At 38.7% G+C, this 9,964-nt stretch overlaps 2 long non-coding RNA genes across 2 annotated transcripts; both read left to right on the forward strand.

Moving 5' to 3' along the window:
* Positions 1 to 697: 697 nt before the first annotated feature.
* Positions 698 to 3,837, forward strand: LOC115786798 (uncharacterized). The gene is made up of 3 exons (XR_004020464.1): positions 698 to 744; positions 3,550 to 3,603; positions 3,745 to 3,837. It is a non-coding gene; the product is annotated as an uncharacterized LOC115786798 (long non-coding RNA).
* Positions 3,838 to 6,729: 2,892 nt separating this feature from the next.
* Positions 6,730 to 9,115, forward strand: LOC115786795 (uncharacterized). The gene is made up of 3 exons (XR_004020463.1): positions 6,730 to 6,856; positions 8,731 to 8,793; positions 8,904 to 9,115. It is a non-coding gene; the product is annotated as an uncharacterized LOC115786795 (long non-coding RNA).
* Positions 9,116 to 9,964: the final 849 nt, after the last annotated feature.

The following is a 9,964-nucleotide window of genomic DNA, read 5'->3' on the forward strand; positions in this document are numbered from 1 at the left end:
TGGTACACTTTCTAGTTCCAGTTAAACAAATAGATGTCTCATTTGGTCCGGTGCATAAATAAAATACCCTTTAACAATCATTGGGGTAGCAGTTTCACATATCATAATTTCTATGACTTGTTTCAGAATGCTTTGGCAAAATACTTTGGGTTTCTCAACTCTGGGACCAACGACCCTTTAATCTTTAAATAAACTTAAACTATCATTGAATTTAAAATCTTCTGTAGTTTTACACGTTGTTTCCATTGATCTCCTGCTGCAAGGTTACATGAATTAATTCTTAGGAAGTTGATCCATTTACATTAGGGTGGGGTTCAGAACTTTCTTTGACAACACGAGAACGTTTAGAAGAGGGGAAACAGAGTCAACATGTTTTTAGTCGTCATGTCCTCATATAGTCTGAATAACGGTGTGTGTGTGAGTCACGATGTCCTCATATTGTCCTAACTTTCAAAGACTTAGTGTTTAATTTGATGCATCATATAGTCTGAATAAACGGTGGTGTGTATGTGTGTGTCACAATGTCCTCATATGTTTAGGGGGAGATATACTACAGTGTTAAGTCTTTCTATAGGGTCTAGTATGATAAGCCTCGACCTCATTAAGCTAGGATGATCATTAGTTTATTACAGAATGAATTTAACAGTGTATTTGTGTGTTTTGCTGCAGACACCAAGTGTAGAGATCCGACTCGCTTCAGGAGAGCCACAAATGAGCGGGCCATCCACTTCATCCTTTCAACAGGTTGGTACACATTTCTAGTTCCAGTTAACACAAATAGATGTCTCATTTGGGTCCGGTGCATAAATAAAATACCCTTTACAATCAGTTTGGGTAGCAGTTTCACATATCATAATTTCTATGACTTGTTTCAGAATGCTTTGGCAGAAATACTTGGTTTCATCAACTCTGGGGACCAACGACCCCTTAATCTTTAAATAAACCTTAAACTATCATTGAATTTAAAATCTTCTGTAGTTTTACACACGTTGTTGTCCATTTGATCTCCTGCTGCAAGGTTTACATGAATTAATTCTTTAGGAAGTTGATCCATTTACATTAGGGTGGGGTTCAGAACTTTCTTTGACAACACGAGAAGACGTTAGAAGGGGGAAAACGATTCAACATGTTTTTAGTCGTCATCCTCATATAGTCTGAATAAACGGTAGGTGTGTGAGTCACGATGTCTCATATTGTCCTAACTTTCAAAGACTTAGTGTGTTTAATTTGATGCCATCATATAGTCTGAATAAACGGTGGTGTGTATGTGTGTCACAATGTCCTCTATTGTTTAGGGGAGATATACTACAGTGTTAAGTCTTTCTATAGGGTCTAGTATGATAGCCTCGACCCTCATTAAGCTAGGATGATCATTAGTTTATTACAGAATGAATTTAACAGTGTATTTGTTTGTGTTTGCTGCAGACACCAAGTGTAGAGATCCCGACTCAGCCTTCAGGAGAGCCACAAATGAGCGGGCCATCCACTTCATCCTTTCAGGTTGGTACACATTTCTAGTTCCAGTTAAACACAAATAGATGTCTCATTTTGGGGTCCGGTGCATAAATAAAATACCCTTTATCAATCAGTTTGGTTAGCAGTTTCACAATATCATAATTTCTATGACTGTTTCAGAATGCTTTGGCAGAAATACTTGGTTTCATCAACTCTGGGGACCACGACCCCTTTAATCTTTAAATGAACCTTAAACTATCATTGAATTTAAAATCTTCTGTAGTTTTACACACGTTGTTGTCCATTTGATCTCCTGCTGCAAGGTTTACATGAATTAATTCTTTAGGAAGTTGATCCATTTACATTAGGGTGGGGTTCAGAACTTCTTTGACAACACGAGAAGACGTTAGAAGAGGGGAAAACAGATTCAACATTTTTAGTCGTATGTCCTCATATAGTCTGAATAAACGGTAGTGTGTGTGAGTCACGATGTCCTCATATTGTCCTAACTTTTCAAAGACTTAGTGTGTTTAATTTGATTGCCTATATCGTCTGAATAACGGTGGTGGTATGTGTGTCACAATGTCCTCATATTGTTTAGGGGGAGATATACTACAGTGAAGTCTTTCTATAGGGTCTAGTATGATAGCCTCGACCTCATTAAGCTAGGATGATCATTAGTTTATTACAGAATGAATTTAACAGTGTATTTGTGTGTTTGCTGCAGACACCAGTGTAGAGATCCGACTCAGCCTTCAGGAGAGCCACAAATGAGCGGGCCATCCACTTCATCCTTTCAACAGGTTGGTACACATTTCTAGTTCCAGTTAAACACAAATAGATGTTCATTTGGGTCCGGTGCATAAATAAAATACCCTTTAACAATCAGTTTGGTAGCAGTTTCACAATATCATAATTTCTATGACTTGTTTTCAGAATGCTTTGGCAGAAATACTTTGGTTTCATCAACTCTGGGGACCAACGACCCCTTAATCTTTAAATAAACCTAAACTATCATTGAATTTAAAATCTTCTGTAGTTTTACCACGTTGTTGTCCTTTGATCTCCTGCTGCAAGGTTTACATGAATTAATTCTTTAGGAAGTGTCCATTTACATTAGGGTGGGGTTCAGAATTTCTTTGACAACAACAGAAGACATAGAAGAGGGGAAAACAGATTCACATGTTTTTAGTCGCATGTCCTCATATGTCTGAATAAATGGTAGTGTGTGTGAGAGTCACGATGTCCTCATATTTCCTAACTTTCAAGAGTTTAGTGTTTAATTTGATGTCCTCATATAGTCTGAATAAACGGTGGTGTGTATGTGTGTCACAATGTCTCATATGTTTAGGGGGAGATATACTACAGTGTTAGTCTTCTATAGGTTGTTATGTGCAACTTCAGCTAATCAGCAGGTGAACCAGAGTACATAAGTGCTGAGAGAACTGCTGAGGGTCTCAGATCTAGCTCAGAGCGAGGTCTGGATTCATGGGTTGATAGAACCTTTTAGGATTTTGATTGACTAAATACCTCCTGGTCTGGTACTCCATGCTGGTGGGGGACATTGTTGGTGACCAGGAAGGAGTGTGTGTGTCATGCTTGTTTCTTCCTTTGAGTAGGAAGGTTGTTCTGGTTACTCTTCTTTAGAGGAGGCTGCTGTTCTGTTCCTCCTGATTAGATGAGAACTTGCAGGTGATTGCTCTTTCGTTCAGAAGAGACCTCTTTGGTTTATTGTTTTAAGTTATGTTCTAGGAATATTTTGGGTACTAATTTAGTCTAGTTTAAGGAGTAAAGGTGTTAACCTGTTAATTCTTCAGGAGGAAGCTTGAGCCATATTATTTATTAATAAATCCTTTTTTTGCTACATTTTATTGGCCTTTTCATTCACCTGGAGCATTATTTATTGCTACATTCCCCCATATCCTAGACAACATCTGGGGATGTAACCGTCTAGTATAAGCCCCGATCCTTGTTCATATTAAGCTTAAGCTATCGTTCATTTTAGATCTTTTGTAGTTCTATACATTTTTGTTTAGAATTGCCATACCTGTTTCGATATCTTGGCTAAACTTTCATTAAAATTTCTGTTTTTAGGTTGACCAGACCTCTGCTTTTGTGCCTTTTAGTGGGACAGTAACTGGAGAACAGGTGAGACAGCTACATTCTTCTTTTTTAAAAAAAATAGTTCATGTTATTTCACTCGGTCATTTACTGAGTGAGAACAGTAATACAGAATATAAGGTGAGCCGTCGTTGTTTACTTTTGATTCTTGATTATTTTTTGTTACAGCTTAGAGCAATACGCTGTCTACAAAATCTAAAACGACATCATGATCAGTGTGAGAAACGTTATGATGACGCTAAGATGAAAAATTAGAGAGAGAAGGCAGAGAACTTTGACTCTATCCACCAGAATGAAGTGAGTATTTAAATATAAGCGAAACACAATCTTTTCATTATATGCAATCAATTATGTCAGGATGTTTATTTTAGAGTTTTAGAATATCCAGAGGCCTACAAAAATAGGTGAATTCTTCATTTACTCATTGTTTCTAGTTTATGTACATAATTGAAGGACTGCTGCCACTGATTTTTTTTTTTTCCTAAAATATTTCATTTTAATTTATGCAGTAGGTGAGCCATAGCAAGATGTTATGTTTGGTCTCCTGTTTAACACAGTCTACAATATCACATCGTACACTGAGAAGTGTTGCACTGTAGAGACTTCTCTCCCACTAGTCATAATAAGTGAAGCAGCTTGTCTTGGTGTTAGGAGTATTATTTCATAATTTAAAACCTAATCTAACTGGGCATGAAACCTCTATTCAATAAATTTTAATAATTAATAATGTTTTAAAAGGTTGGACATGCTGAAGTTGATGATGGTGAATTCATGATGGAAACTACTCACGCTTTAATGACCAGGTAATTATGACAGTTGTTAAATAGAGAACAAAAAATGCATTAAGGAAATCAAATGTTATTTTTAACTGTGTATTTAAAATTATCATTTTTCAAAGTCACTTATGCACATTTTAGGATCTTAGGGAAATGATACTATAGCTCTTTAATGCCGTTTTCTATTTCCTCAGATTTCTGATCCCGAGTTTCAGATAACACAGATTATGAAGATGTTGACTATGTTCCAGACTCAAGTGACAACTCTTCAGACACAAGTGTTCAAAGTAAGGAACTGAGAGTGACCAGACAATTCTCCCAAAAAACTGTCTGACATTTCATTGGGATGGCTACAGCACACAGTGTGGAATCACTGGTTCTCATAGTTCTTCAGTGATAATTGCAGTGCCGATTCAACAGAGAGCATGTCGCACAATAACAGCTCCGTAAAAGTCACAGCATTGCCAAAAACAGGAAGGAAGAGCAAGTACAACAAGAAGCAATATTGTCTGTATTGTAAAAAACCCATTTCTAAATTGGCAAGACACCTCGAAAGCGCACACGGTAACCAGCCTGATGTAACAATGGATTTCAGTTTCGCTAAAGGTTTCCCACAACAGAAGAGAGCTGTTACGGTGTCTTAAAAAGAGGGGAACTTTGAACATAATGTTCTGTGGCAGTCCAAGGTACTGGAGCATTTGTTGCTTGTCGAAGACCCACTATAGAAAAACAATCTGAGGACTACCGTCATTGCAAATTTTGTCAAGGGCTATATGCAAGAGAAAGCCTTTGGAGACATGTGAGAAGGTGCCCCCAGAAGCCTGTTGAAGGAGACTCTCTCACTGGACGAAAGCGGATACATTGACTTGCCAAACCCAATCAAGTTCATGAAGCTGTTTGGAAGATTGCTTGTGAAATGAACCAGGATGGCATTTCCTTGGTTGTAAAAAGTGAAAGAGACATTCTTTCCCTTGGTGAGTCACTGTACAACAGCAGGAAACCGCATGAAAGAAGGAATGATTACATTCGCCAGAAATGAGAGAGATAGCAGGCTGTTGATAGAAGCTAGAGCTAAAACACCTCTGAAGAGGACAGAAGACCTTGTTATGCCCAGCAATTTCCTCACGTGATACAAGCTGTCAGAGCTGTTGCTGGTTATGACTTGAAAAGCAACTCATATAAAGTCCCATCCTTGGCTCTAAAATTGGGGCACAGTTTAGCCAAACTTGCAGGAATTGTACAGTGCAGTGCTATCATTGACATCGCCATGATGTTTCCAAGTCAGCCGAGCAATTTGCCACTCTGTATCAGAAAAAATGGGCAGAGTCAATTTCAGCTGCTGCATTGGGCACGCTTCAACAAGCCAATGGAATAAACCCCAGCTTTTGCCATTTACACAGGATGTGTCAGTGCTGCACCAGTTTCTTGCTGCTGAGTGTGCTAAATGCATGAAGGATGTGGAGGAAAAACCTAACAACACAAACTTTGGAAATCCTGCTAATGTAACTTTGACACAGTAGTACTATTTAACAGAAAACGGCAGGGGGAAGTTTCAAAATGGAGGTCCAGGCTTTTACATCCCGGAATTGCACAGAGCTGAACCCCGACATTATGATGTGCCTCAATGAGTTGGAGAGGAAGCTTGCAAAGTACTTTGATAGAGTTGAGATTCGTGGTAAAAGGTCAAGAATGGTGCCTGTGCTTCTCACACCTGACATGATCATAGCAATGAACCTCCTCATGGAAAACAGGAGTAAGTGTCAAGTCCCCACAGAGAATGTATACTTATTTGCACGTCCAGGTGCACTTTCCCATTACAGAGGCTCTGACTGCCTTCGCAAGTATGCAAAGCAATGTGGGTGCAAAGAACCCAGAGGCACTCACGTCAACAAGATTGCGGAAGCAAGTTGCCACTTTATCCACAGTACTAAATCTAAAAGAAAATGAAATGGATCAGCTGCTACCTTTCTTGGACACGATGTCCGGATCCACCGAGAGTTCTACCGGCTTCCAGAGAGTACCATACAGCTGGCAAAAGTCAGTAAACTGTTGATAGCAATGGAAAAAGGGAAACTGTCTGACCTGCAGGGGAAAGGACTGGATGACATTGACATACATCCTGATGGTAATATGAAACATCAGTTACAAAGATTCATACGTAACATGTGTTTGGCCTTTAATTTTAATAATTTGTCCTGAATTTTTACCCAACCAGATAAGGTTGCCACGACTGACGACGATTCTGATGAGAAACCATTCCTGACCTGCAGCAGAGAGGTGTTGTGGCTTTTTCAGTATGTTTAATAACAAAGTTCTCAGAGGACATGTTGTATAGATACTTTACTTAATTGTTACTTCCAAGGTTCAAGAACTGAGACTTCGGGACCCAAAGCACCTACCTGACTCAACCACATTGAGCAACATGGAGGCCACTTCAGATTCAGTCATGTTGGACCACTTGGAAGGCACGTCGACAAAAAGCATCGTCAGCACTGAACCAACAGGTGAAAATATGAAATACACCCAAATATGGTGAATGCAGTGAATAAAATAAGTAAGTGAACGTACAGTGGATATAAAAAGTCTACACACTCTTTTCAAATGCCAGGTTTTCATGATGTAAAAAAATGACAGCAAGACAAATAATTTCACAACTTTTTCCACCTTTAATGTGACCTATAACCTATACCAGGGGTCTTAAAGTGGCGGCCCGGGGCCGCATCCGGCCCCGCCCCTTACTTCCGGTCCACGATTTGATGTAAAAAATCAATCAACAATTTGGCCCTTTAAGTTACTTTTTGACATTTCGCTTTCCTCTCCAATTAAGAGGAGTTAGTGAAATGTCAAAAAAGTAACCCTATACAATGCAATTGAAAAATAAACTGAAGCCCTTAAAGGGGACAAATATAAAATAAAAACTTTAAATAACCTGGTTGCATAAATATGCACACCCTTAACTAATACTTTGTTGCAGCACCTTTGGCTTTTATTACAGCAGTCAGTCTTTTTGGGTAGGAGCCTATCAGCGTGCCACATCTTAATGTGGCAATATTTGCCCACTCTTTGCAAAACCACTCCAAATCTGACAGATTGTGAGGGCATTGCCTGTGCACAGCCCTCTTCAGGTCACCCCACAGATGTACGATGGGATTCAGGCCTGGACTCTGGCTGGACCATTCCAAGCCTCAGTCTTTTTCCGGTGAAGCCATTCTTTTGTTGATTTAAATGTGTTCTTTGGGTCATTGTCGTGCTGAAAGATGAAGTTCCTTTCAGCTTTCTAACGGAAAGCCGAAGGTTTTGTGCCAATACTGACTGCTATTTGGAACTGTTCATAATTCCTCCACCCTGACTAAGGCCCCAGTTCCAGCTGAAGTAAAACAGCCCCAAAGCATGATGCTGCTACCACCATGCTTCACTGTAGGTATGGTGTTCTTTTGGTGATGAGCAGTGTTTTTGCGCCAAACATACCTTTTGGAAAAGTTCAACCTTGTTTTCATCTGACCATAACACATTTTCCCACATGCGTTTAGATTTCAGATGTCTTGTTGCAAAATTAAGCTGGGCTTGGATGTTTTTCTTTGTACCTACCCCATAGCACAGGCATATGAAGAAGATGGAAGAGTGTTGTCACATGTAGTACACAGCCAGTACTTGCCAGAAATTCCTGCAGCTCCTTCCTTGTTGTTGGCGTCTTGGCAGCCACCCTGACCAGTTTTCTTCTCATCTTATCAATTTTGGACAGACGTCCTGTACTTGGTAATGTCACTGTTGTGCCATATTTTCTCCACTTGATGATGACAGTCCTCACTGTATTCCATGGTATATTTAATTCCTTGGAAATTCTTTTGTAGCTTTCACCTGACTGATATCTTTGAATAATGAGATCCCTCTGATGCTTGGAAGCTCTCTGCGGACCATGGCTTGCACTGGAAGATGTGGCTACACAAATGTCAGGAAAAGCCTACTAGAACAGCTGAACTTTGTTTTGGGTTGATCAGAGGTATCTTAATTGGTGACAGGTGTGTGCTGACTCCAATTTTAACATGAGTTTGAATGTAAACGGTTAAATCTGAACACAGCCACATCCCCAGTTATAAAAGGGTGAGCACACTTATAAAACCACATTATCTCAGGTGTTTTTAACTTCACCTCCCTGAAAGATTTGTTTTTTCAGTTGCGTTGTACAGGTTATAGGTCACATTACAGGTGGAAAAAGTTGTGAAATTATTTATCTGGATGTGATTTTTTTTTTTAAATACATAATGAAAACCTGGCATTTGAACAGGGGTGTGTAGACTTTTTATATCCCCTGTGTTATGAAATAGTATTCTTTTTAAAGATGTGTATATTTATTATGATACATATTCCATCTTTTCAGATTCACAGCAGGACACAGCAATTATTGTGGGTACATCTTTGAAATGCTCCAATGAAAAGCAAGGTAAAAGAGCATTTTATATTCACATTTCTATCTAGATTATCTTATATTAAACATTTTTCATCATCATTATTCTTCAGTAAAGACATTTATTTTGTTTGCATATATGACAGCTGGGAAGGTGAGAAGCAAGTGGACAGATGATGAAGTGAAGGCTGTCGAACGGCATATGTTACATTTCATAACAAGGTGCAAGGTACCAGGTAAAAGGGACTGTGATGCCTGCCTTCAGGCAGAACCAGTAGCTCTAAAAGACAGAGACTGGGCTGGAATAAAATACTACATACACAACAGAATCGTAGCATTAAAAAGGAGGATGAATAAATAGAACTATAACTCCTAAACTTGACTCTGGTGCAATTTATCAGTGGTAGGAGATTTTATTTTCATTCTCTGCTTTTGTAAGGTGCTCAGTTTTGTCAGTTCTTTATTTAGTTGTTCATGTAATTTTATTTATCTTTTTTTAAAAATAGCACAATGTTCAAGAAACCTTATTGTTTCAGTTTACTTTTGTTACCAGCAATTAAAAAAGGAAAAACTCAAGAAAGTCAGTTTTTTGTTTTTTTTTCCTCCCTTTCCACATGAATGCCATCTACAACATTCATAATGCCGTACAATAACGATTAAACAATAGACTTACCATATTCTTAGACTATGTCTCTTTTAAGTCCCAGAACAGCTCAGATTTACTATTCTAATAACAAATATCTGATTTATTTCAAGTTACTTGACTGGCGAGTGTGATGAATATACAGCTATGCTTCTTATGCAGATATTTCAAACAGGCCATCTTGCAAATACTGACACTGTAGTTATCTGGTCTCCATAAGTCACGTATACTCGAAAAAATTGTGTATCTCTGGGTCTTACAATTCACTTAGACATGAAATAACTGTGTGAGAGGTTATAGTCCTCATAAGTCACATAAACCTGACAATGTCCCCATAAGTCGCATAAAAATCAGGTTTGACCAAAATATGGCTTTAGCTAAAATCTAAATAGATGACTGCTTTCCTGAGAGCATGGGTCAAAAACCATTTGATTCTCAGGCCTCTAGAACCTTTGGAAAGGCACGTTCCCATTTGTCCTATTTTTGTCATACGTCCTTATATTTCACGAAAACACGTATGTGTGGTGTGTGTGTGTGTGTGTGTGTGTGGTGTGGTGTGTCCAC

Source organism: Archocentrus centrarchus, chromosome 1 (assembly GCF_007364275.1).
Source record: "Archocentrus centrarchus isolate MPI-CPG fArcCen1 chromosome 1, fArcCen1, whole genome shotgun sequence".
Lineage (NCBI taxonomy): Eukaryota > Metazoa > Chordata > Actinopteri > Cichliformes > Cichlidae > Archocentrus > Archocentrus centrarchus.